Genomic DNA, 10,164 nt, shown 5'->3' with positions numbered 1-10,164 from the left:
CCCCCAACTGGCCCCCCTGCTGGTCTGCTTACCCCCAACGGCCCTGCCCCCCACCAGCCTGATCACCTACAACTGCCCTCCCCTCTTGACCTTTAACTGCCTCTACCTCAGCCCCGCCACCATGGCTTTGTCCAGAAGAATGTCTGGAAGGTCTCCCAGTCTAATTAGTATATTACCCTTTTATTAGTATAGATAGAGGCCTGGTGCACTGGTGGGGGCCGGTTGGTTTGCCCTGAAGGGTGTCCCGGATCAGGGTTGAGGTTCCCTTGGGGCATGGGGCGGCCTGGGCGAGGGGCCTGTGGTGGTTTGCAGGCTGGCCACGCCCCTATGGGGTGAGGGTCCCCGCTGGGGGGCGTGGCCAGCCTGGGTGAGGAGCTGAGGGTTGTTTTCAAGCTGTCCACACCCCCTTCAGAGTGGGGGTCCCCGCTGGGGTGCCTGGCCAGCCTGGGTGAGGGGCTGATGGCTGTTTGCAGGCTGGCCAAGCCCCCCAGCGAGGACTCGCACCCCATGAGGGTGTGGCCAGCCTAGGTGAGGGGCTGAGGGCTGTTTTCAAGCTGGCCACACCCCCTTCAGGATGGGGGGTCCCGCTGGGGTGCCTGGCCAGCCTGGGTGAGGGGCTGAAGGCTGTTTTCAGGCTGGCCACACCCCCTTCAGGATGGGGGTCCCCCTGGGGTGCCGGGCCAGCCTTGGTGAGAGGCTGATGGCTGTTTGCAGGCTGGTCACAACCCCTTCAGGGAGGGGGTCCCCACTGGGGTGCCTGGCCAGCCTGGGTGAAGGGCTGATGGCTGTTTGGAGGCTGGCCACGGCCCTGGGCAACCCAGGCTCCCAGCCCCTCCTTGAGCAGAGGCCACAGCGGCTGGAAGCAGGTATCTGGGATTTATTTGTCTTCTATAATTGAAACTTTGTAACCTTGAGCGGAGCCCACAGCCGGCCAGGGCAGGCGGGAAGCTTGGCTTCCCCCATCACCAGGGGCCACCCGAGCCTTCTGCTTGCTCCAGCTCCGTGGCCACCGCCATCTTGGTTGGGTTTATTTGCATACTTGATCCTGATTGGCTGGGGGGCATAGCTTGTGAGTGTAGTGGAGGTATGGTCAATTTGCATGTTTCTCTTTTATTAGATAAGATTACTAATCTTAGGCACGCATGCAAAGTGTATAAAGCATGAGAACAGTTTAGAGAATTATTATAAAGTGGGGCACCCTGTGGCTACTACCAACATAGAACATTGTAGGTTCCTTAGATACCTTTCCCTCTACGTACCCCCCACCCCCCCATTCTTACCCCTGAGGCCTCCCATCCTTGAAACAGACCACTTTCAACATAAAAGCATTTGAATTTTGGTCAACATGACTGTCTCACATGGGTGGGGAGTGATTAGTGGTCAGCAGTGGTGACTGGCTGGGTTTAACCCCCACCCACTCCCCACCCTGAGCACCACTGTCTTCTGATCTTAGACCTCCAAGCTGGCTGCAGATCAGTGTTCTTCCTACTGCACTGTCCCCTAGTGGCACTGATGACATAGTAAGGCTACACTGGTTGAGGGGGTAACATTTCAAGAACTAGAGCTGCTTCACAAGTGAGAATATCATAATAGAAAATGATGGCTCCACACAGTTCCTTTTCCACTGAACTATCCTTAGGAATCTAATTTGGGATTTCAGCCTTGGTTATTATCCGAGGTGCAGGGGGATGTTTTGAAACGTTTATTCCTTAAAGGGAATTAGCTTCCTGCCCAAGGCTTCTCTTCCGAATGTGTCACTGGTTACAAAATCAGTTCTCAAGAATTACATGCTGCATTTGGGACTCTGTCAGATGATCCCAATTAGGGGTTCTGTGTTTTTGAAAGAGGAGGGAAATTCTCTGTAGGATCAACAAAGTGCTGAACGTGTGCCAGGCATTATTCTAAAAAGCTTAATGCGTATTAACTCATTCCCATTTTGCAGGTGAGGAAACAGGTGCATCGAGGTCCAGCAGCTTGCCTGTGGCCCCGAGAGAGAGGCAGCCGAGCTGCTCGGCCTCTCCATCCTCTTCCTGTGAGCACAGTCCAGTTGTTGCATTGCGCTGCTTGTTCGAAGCCTTCTTGGTTGCCGCTCATGGGCAGTGTATCTGACCGCACTTTCGGGGACTCTGAGAGGTGAAAGCACAGCCTTGATATCGGTGCTTTATTGTCCGTTTGTGCTCCTTTAGCATCCGTGTGAGTGACTGTACTAAGTGACAGAGGGTGAAACACCTGCTGTGTTTTCCTCTGCAGGTGCTGTTGTAGGGGAGAACCCGGCAGGGCAGGTAACAGAGCCCAGTGTTCTTACTGCAACCAGCCAGACAGCTGCCTGGACCCACCAGGAGAACGCTTCAGAGTCGAGTTCCGGAGGCTCCCCCAAACACTTGCAAGGCTGGAGTTTTACTCCCCATCAAGGATGCTCCTCTTCAAAGGAGCATGGAAAACTAGGTACCAAAAGTGTACCCTTGTCTCGTGTGAATCACTGCTTGCTTAATTAACACGTTGTGGAGCAGTAGTTTTATTGTTAGCTTTACCCACTGGCCAGATAAGGTCCTATTGAACGAGTACAGAAAACGTTTACATAAATGTTAAAGGCCCGCTTTAAAATTAAATACCCATTACATTTTGAAGTTATTTATTACATGTTCTTACAAGCTAATATCTTTTTAAAGTATGATACTTTGTAAAACACTGTGTAACATTAAGCGAGAATTCTCGTGATCCGTCTGCAACGTGTTAAGTGTGCACGAAAGCTTCATGTAAGGAAGGATTGGGGGGATGGGACAGGAAGAGGGAAGTGGGCAGTGATTAAAACTGCAGAATTTTTGGTTTGGTTTTGTTTCTTAGTAGTTTGGGTTTCATTTTGTTTTGTTTTTTGGGGGGAAATTTTCTACAAAATGAGAATAGCAGGGTCGAGGACACATCCTTTTGATCTTCAGTAATGGTACAAGGGCAGCTGTAGAAATCGAGCCTTCTGCAAAGTCCAAGTTCAGTGCCTTTTTTCCAAATAAACTTTCTAGGGGAGTTGGCGTGTGCCGGGGAAGATAGCTGGCTGGCGTGTAGGGGTGTGGATGAGGCCATGGACGGTTTCTGTCCCTCGTGCTCCCCTCTTCCAGTTTGCTTTTTAGAGTTTTGTCCTTTTGCAAGTAAAGTGGTTGATCCAGTAGCTCTTGGGGAAAGTTGTTTGTTATGAGGCTGGTAGTCGCAAAAGAGCAGTGTTTAGGATCTGTTGAAAGAGATTGCAAGACCAAATGAGGTCCTTGCGTTGAATCATTTCCTTAAAAAAAGTTGTTAATTTGTGCAAGAGAGGCGAGTCCTGTATAGTCCTCATCTGGCCTGGCTTCTGAAAAGCTTGCCAGGTGACACATGCTGCTGCCAACCCCTTGGTTCCCCTGAGTGCACAGTTTAGTTACCTGCAGTATAAAGCTTTAATGCATAGGATCCATAATATTCTAACACTGTTCAGTTGCTTTCATATTATTAGAGATGTAGTAGGGTTTATGCTTATTAAAATGAGATTTATTATTATGGTTCCTCCCTCACTCTTCCCCTCCCTCCCCCTCCTTACTCTTTTTTTTTTTTTTTTCTTTTCCCAGCCATCAAGCTTGGAACTAATTATAATCATATTTGAGAAATGAGTGTGTCTGGTTTACTGTTAAATCTGTATTCTTATAACTATTTTTTTTAACCTTTCACTTTATATTAGTTTGTTCTGTTCATTTAACCAATCTTTATAGATCACCCTGAGGATGTTAGGTGCTGGGTAGATCTCTGAGAAAGGACATCATGACCCGTGTCCTCATGGGAACCAGGATGCATGAGTAATGCAAACTGGAAAGTGTCATGAAGATCAAGTCCAGAGGCTTAGGAGCATGTAGGAGGCTGGAGAAGGCTTCCTAGAAGTGATGTAGAGCTGAGATCTTAAGGATGAGGAGGACTACCAAGCAGAATTCATAGCTTATATGAAATTTCCTACACGATGGAGCTGGATTCTGAGGTCTTTGGGCAGCACATTATGTGAGCGTCACCTGCTGCTTTCCTCCATTATGAGAAAAGAACTTTAACTGGGGCTAAATAATTCTCCCTAGGTCATGAGTTTGTTTTTGGCAAGAGCAGAGTTAAAACTTACAGTAGCAGTTGCTGTGGGTGAAATCCAACTTTTTCCCCTGTAAAGTGTTTGCTTACCTCACAGGGCTGATGTGGGGACCAATAAGATGGTGAATGTGAAGGTACTGTGTACCCCAGAAGCCCGATCAGTGCAAGGCGGTCTTATCTTCCAAGCTCTTGTTCCTGCTGTGGTGTTAACGGCTGCTCTCCCCTTGGGCCAAGGTGCTGACACTGACATTCATCGGGAAGCATCACTTAGGGTGCAGTTTCGAAGAGGGACATTTTCTAAGCAGAACACTCAAGATTCTAGGATGACTGAATATTCAGCAGCTTCCCTTGTGCTCCCATAAATACAGTGGCAGAATGTGGTCTTTCTTTGACAAGGGAGAGCCAGGTGCTCAGAGCAGCTGGGACTGAGGGATGCCCGTGCTGTCATTTCGCCGTGAGGAGAGCGATGCTGAAACATCCAGGACCGAGGGCCGTGCGCAGGTGCAGTCTGGGGGCCTTCTCCCTTGTGCCTGCTCAGTGCTGTTAGGCATGCATGTGCCTTCTCCCCCAGATCTCTGGACCGTATTTCCAGCTCACTTTGTCTCTCTCCCAGCTGCAGGGCACATCTGTGTGCCCCTTGGAGACAGGAAGGGGCTCCTGAAGTCAGTGTTCACGCCTGGCTGAACTCTTAATGAGGCCCTCCATGGCATTGCAGGGATAAGCAAGGGGCAGGAGGACCGAGGCCCCAGTTCTTGTCTGCCCTGCTGGGCAGATCACCCATTGGCCCTGGGCTTCATTGTCTGTGGACATGTCCGTAAAAGCAGAGTCCAAGGCTGAAGACTACCCCGTTAGACTCTGTCAGTAGTTACTCCTTCCAGGCTGCTGAAGGAATGCAGGTCGCCAGGTTGATCTCAGACCTAATAAAGTTGCTGCCCTCCTACTCTGGGTGATCGGGAGGCCAGGGGAAGAGAAGTGCACAAAGCAGCCTCTTTCTTAGGGACGTGAGCAGGAACAGAAGCTGTTGTGCTTCTGAGCTACTTTCCCAGCATTGGGACAAGGCAAGGGATTAGTGACTGATGACCTTGATTTGGACAACAGGTGCCTCAGAAACCCAGCCCGAACCCTGACGTGCTGCAGCTGCTAAGGGCTGCTCTGGCCTGTGCTCTGCTCCCCCGCACTGGCGTCTGTGAGTTATGGGGACCCCTGGAGCCTGGGAGAGAGTCCATTAAAATATCTTCCGGCCCTAACCTGTTTGGCTCAGTGGATAGAGCATCGGCCTGCGGACTGAAGGGTCCCAGGTTCGATTCCGGTCAAGGGCATGTACCTTGGTTGTGGGCACATCCCCAGTAGAGGGCGTGCAGGAGGCAGCTGATTGATCTCTCTCATAGATGTTTCTAACTCTCTACCCCTCTCCTCTATCCCGCTCCCTTCCTCTCTGTAAAAAATCAATAAAATATATTTTTAAAAATCTATCTTCCGACATGTGCCGAGAACATTTTAACAACGGCTTCAACCAGGAAGCCTCTACTTGGCGTTAGCAACAATAGCTGGGAACCAGTGTTTGTTTCCATTCCTCAAGCATGTAATGCACATGACTTTTCCTCCCCTTCGGGGATAAGTTGAGCCTTTACCACTAGACAGCTTTGCCCTAGCCCAGGTTTCCTCTCTGTAAAAAATCAGTAAGATATATATATTTTTTTAAAAATCTTCCGACATGTGCCGAGAACATTTTAACAACGGTTTCAACCAGGAAGCCTCTAATTGGTGTTAGCAACAATAGCTGGGAACCAATGTCTGTTTACATTCCTCAAGCATGTAATGTACATGACTTTTCCTCCCCTTTGGGGATAAGTTGAGCCTTTACCACTAGACAGCTTTCCCTAGCCCAGGTACCTACAATTGGATAGGTTTTGACAAAAGGCTTGCTCCAGTTTTTCTTGGTAAACTAGCTTTGGTCATTATATTAGTCATGTAGTGCTGCGTAACAAATTACTCCAAAACCAGCAGCCTAAAATATTTACTTTATCATTTACTTTTTGTGGGTCAGTAGTTTGGAGCAGGTTGGCTGGTGGTTCTGGCTTGGGGGTCGGTCTCTCACGAGTTAAGATGACGGCTGGGGCTGCACGTTGTCCTATGAACTCTTCATTCTTCATCTGCTTCTGAGATGGCTCACACGGTGTCAAGGTGGGGCTGGTCATTGGCAGTTCTCACATCTGCACCACACAGACTTCACCTGAGGGCTGTGTGGGTGTCTTCATGTGGTGGCAGGTTCCCTCAGAGTATCCAAGAGAGAACAAGGTGCAAGTGGCCATGTCTTTTATGATCTAACCTCAGAAGTCACACCACCACATACTGTCCTATGGGTGGCGTGGACCAACGCTGATGCATTGGATCCTCAGGAGCCACCTTGGACACTGGGTGACCACAGCCATGCTGGAAGCACTTAAATGAGGTGTGAAGAGAATTCTGTTTTGATTTCTCTTGCAACAACCAGGCCATGAAGTGGAACAAGAAGCCATTTGAATGGTAATGGCACCTCCCTCCCCTTCTTAGTCTGAAACTGTAGTTGCCCTGCAAATAGCGATATCTGGGACAAATTCTCTTCTTTTTTCAATCTGTTAATACTTGCTTTATAAATTGAGGTGTTCCTCTGTTGGGTGCAAGAAGATTTATGAATGTTATGTCCTTGTTAGATTGATCTCTTTATCATTATGTAATGCCCTTTTCCTCTGATTAGTCTTTTTTTGTTGTTAATCCACACCTGAGGATTTTTTTTTTTCCCATTGATTTTGAGAGAGAGTGGAAGGGAGGAGTAGAGATAGAGAAACATTGATGTGTGAGAGACACATCGATTGGTTGCCTCCCACACAGGTCCCACTTGGGGCCTGGGATAAGCCTGCAGCCAACATATGTGCCCTTGATCGGAACAGAGCCCGAGACCCTTCAGTCTATGGGCCACAGTGTCTTTATTTTAAAAGTCTGAGTATAGCTTTCTTTGTCTTGTTTGCATGGAATATCTTTTTTTATCCCTTCACTTTCAGTCTGTATGTGTCCTTACATCTGAAGTGAGTCTCTTACAGGAAGCAATCATATAGATGGGTCTTGTTTTTGTTTGTTTTTTAAATCCATTCAGCCACTTTTAATTGGAGAATTCAGTCCATTGAAGTAATTATTGATATGTACATACTTACTGCCATTTTGTTCATTGTTTTCTGGCTGTCTTCTAGTACCTCTCTGTTCCTTTCTTCTCTTGTGCTCTTCCTCTGTGGTTTGATGACTTTTTGTAGTGGGGTATGTTTAGAGTCCTTTATCTTTTGTGGATATCTTGTAGGTTTTTGCTTTGTGATTACCTTGAGGCTTACATATAACAATTTATAATTGTAACAGTCTAAGTTGGTGACAACTTAAGTTTGAACATGTGCTAGACCTCTACATTTTTACTCCCCCTTTGATGTATTTGGTATGCCCTAAGTAATTATTGTAGTTATAGTAATTTTTACTCTTATCTTTTATCCTTCATACTAACTTTATAAATGATTAGCCCATTGCTTTTTATTGTATATTTACCTTTACTGGTGAGATTCATGCTTTCATATGTCTTCTTGTTACTTAACAGCACCCATTCTTTTCAGCTTAAAGAAGTCCTTTAAGGCTGGTTTAGTGGTGATTAGTTTTCTTGCCTGGAGTTTTTTTTCCCCTTAAGTTCTCTTTTTAATTTACATAATGTCCTCGAGGTCAGGAATGGGATAATTCCCTTTCATAACTAACTCATTAGTGGGCAGAGTAGGCACTCAGGTATATGATGGAGGGAAAATCCTTCGTAGACCACAGAGACAGCAGAGTTTGACAGAAAGATGGCTTTGAAGCCGGATCTTCTTTGGAACCATGACTATCATTAGCTTTGTGAGCTTGGATGAATTAAGCTGAGGGGAAAATCTATCCTGCGGAGCCATTTTTATCATAGTAAGTACTAATTACAAGCGTCCTTTGTGTACGCCTGCCCTTCTAGGACCTCTGATCATATGTCAGCTACAAGTTGAGGATGTTTACGGGTCTGCTGGATGGGTGGTCATGCAAGCTTCCTCTCAAAGACCAGTATTTAGAACTGTTACCTCCTCTCCAGTACTTGGAGCTAGCTCATATCCCACGTTTAAATCCTGTCTTATATATAATTCCTAGTCCATCAGTAGAGGTCTCAGCACAGTGTTTTCTGTCTGGGGTCTTTGGGTTCTCTGCTCTCAATGTATGCATATGACCAGTCCTTTAAACCCATTGCTAGTAGAGCAAGATGAAATAAAGATTAATTCTGTAGGGCATTTGGTTCTGCAGGTAGACTCAATGGGAACAGGTGGGATCAATCAGAAAAAAGGATTTGGGAGTCTGTACTTGGCCTCACTTGGAGAGTCTATGCAGGTAAACTTTCTCCCCTTTTACTTGATGGCTTCACATTGTGATATACCCAAATTACCCATTTTGGGGTGTAGTAATCTGGCAACTTTATGGATGTGTTCTAACATCCTGTTTTTCTACTTGACCTTCATAATTTATAGGATATGGGGCAACTTACTAGGTCTGGGGTTGGCAATCAGGTCCTACCTGTTTTTGTAGTTTTGTTGGAATATAGACACGCATTGATTTTACTGACTGGTATAGTAGCACAAAAGTAGCCCTAGTTAGAGTTTAGTTGCAACAGAGCCCACATGGCCTACAAGCCTAAAATATAAACTTCCCTTTCAGAAAAGTTTTCCATCTCCATATGAAGTTATTTGGGGCACTGGATCACATGACTGGGCATCAAGGTAAAGCACCTTGGAAGGTGAGCTTAGTTTATTTAACTGAAAGCTGGCCGAGGTAAGACGATTGTTCTCCAAAGCTGTAAATGCATAAAGACTGATCAGGAAGGATTTTCTACGTGGGGCTCCCCCGGGGCTTGGCCCGAGGGACGTGTAAGGAGAGCTTTCTAGGAACAGACCATACCCCGGCGTGAAGATGACCAGTTCAGTCCTAGGTGAGTGACTGGAACATGAAACAGCATCAGGAAAAGAAAGCGTCTTGTCAGACTTACTACGTGGGGACTAAGACAAAGGACACGTTTCCACTAGAACAGAAATAAAGTTTAATTCATTGAAAAGTGCAGCAGTGAACAGGGTCCTTTGAAGGGCACTTTCTAAGTCAAATGACTGAAATGACAGAACCAGGGCAGAGTAACTCCCAGAACAGATGATGCAAACACAGGAATTCACAAAATTCAGGGGGACATAGTGGTGGTAAAACTAAAGAACCCAAATATTCCCATCCAATTGCACTGGTGGATCAGGTGACATACTCTTTGCTTTCTCATAATAAGGATCCTGGGACAATTCTTTCATTAAAAAAAGCACTAGTCCTTCATTTAGACACTTAAAAATAAGTTTAAGAACATTTTTCATAGATTAACGTATAACTTCCATGGCTGTCATTACTATTTTGTACAAAAACCCTAGTGTTGTCAATTGTATTGACCAAAAAAATGTATTTTGCAACAGCACCATTGATTCAAAGATGTTCAAAAGGAGTTTCCTACTTGGTGATTGTATTTGAGGAAGAGCTTTGTAATAGGAACCTCTATAAGGCAAAATCTGTTCATTCCTATGTCCTCTGTTCATTACTAATGGGTAGTTCTCTACTCTGAAGGGCACCAACAGATAGGGAACTGGCCTTCTTAAAAGGGAAAATAATAAAATTTAATAAATCAGTACAATTAAGAGACAAAGCAAGCCTCCTGCAGTGGGTCCCTCGTACAGAGACATTGTGAAAAGTTCTGTGCATTTTGTAGCCTGCTAGCCTACACTAGCTGAAGCCTCGTAAGGAAAGGTGATTTCAGCCCAGATCCAGAATGACCAGGAGAGTCAAATCAGAGGGCACTCAACAGTCAGTCAGCTTGGAAATGCAACAACAGAGAGGCCTCACTGTGTCCCCATCACCCAAACAGAAGCTGCTGGTGGTGATGGGTATGTCGCCAGCTGACTTGTGTGTGTCACTCTATGCATCATAAAGTGAATTAATTGAATAATATGACATCACAGTACAAGA

General features: G+C 46.2%; 1 long non-coding RNA gene across 1 annotated transcript; it reads left to right on the top strand.

Annotated features, from left to right (window-relative positions):
• The first annotated feature begins 1,064 nt into the window (after positions 1–1,064).
• Positions 1,065–2,593, top strand: LOC106727209. Its single transcript, XR_001363385.1, has 2 exons — positions 1,065–2,133; positions 2,251–2,593. It is a non-coding gene; the product is annotated as an uncharacterized LOC106727209 (long non-coding RNA).
• Positions 2,594–10,164: the final 7,571 nt, after the last annotated feature.

This window comes from Myotis brandtii, unplaced genomic scaffold, assembly GCF_000412655.1.
Source record: "Myotis brandtii unplaced genomic scaffold, ASM41265v1 scaffold389, whole genome shotgun sequence".
In the NCBI taxonomy this organism is placed as follows: Eukaryota; Metazoa; Chordata; class Mammalia; order Chiroptera; family Vespertilionidae; genus Myotis; species Myotis brandtii.
This window is presented reverse-complemented; position numbering and strand designations above follow the sequence as displayed.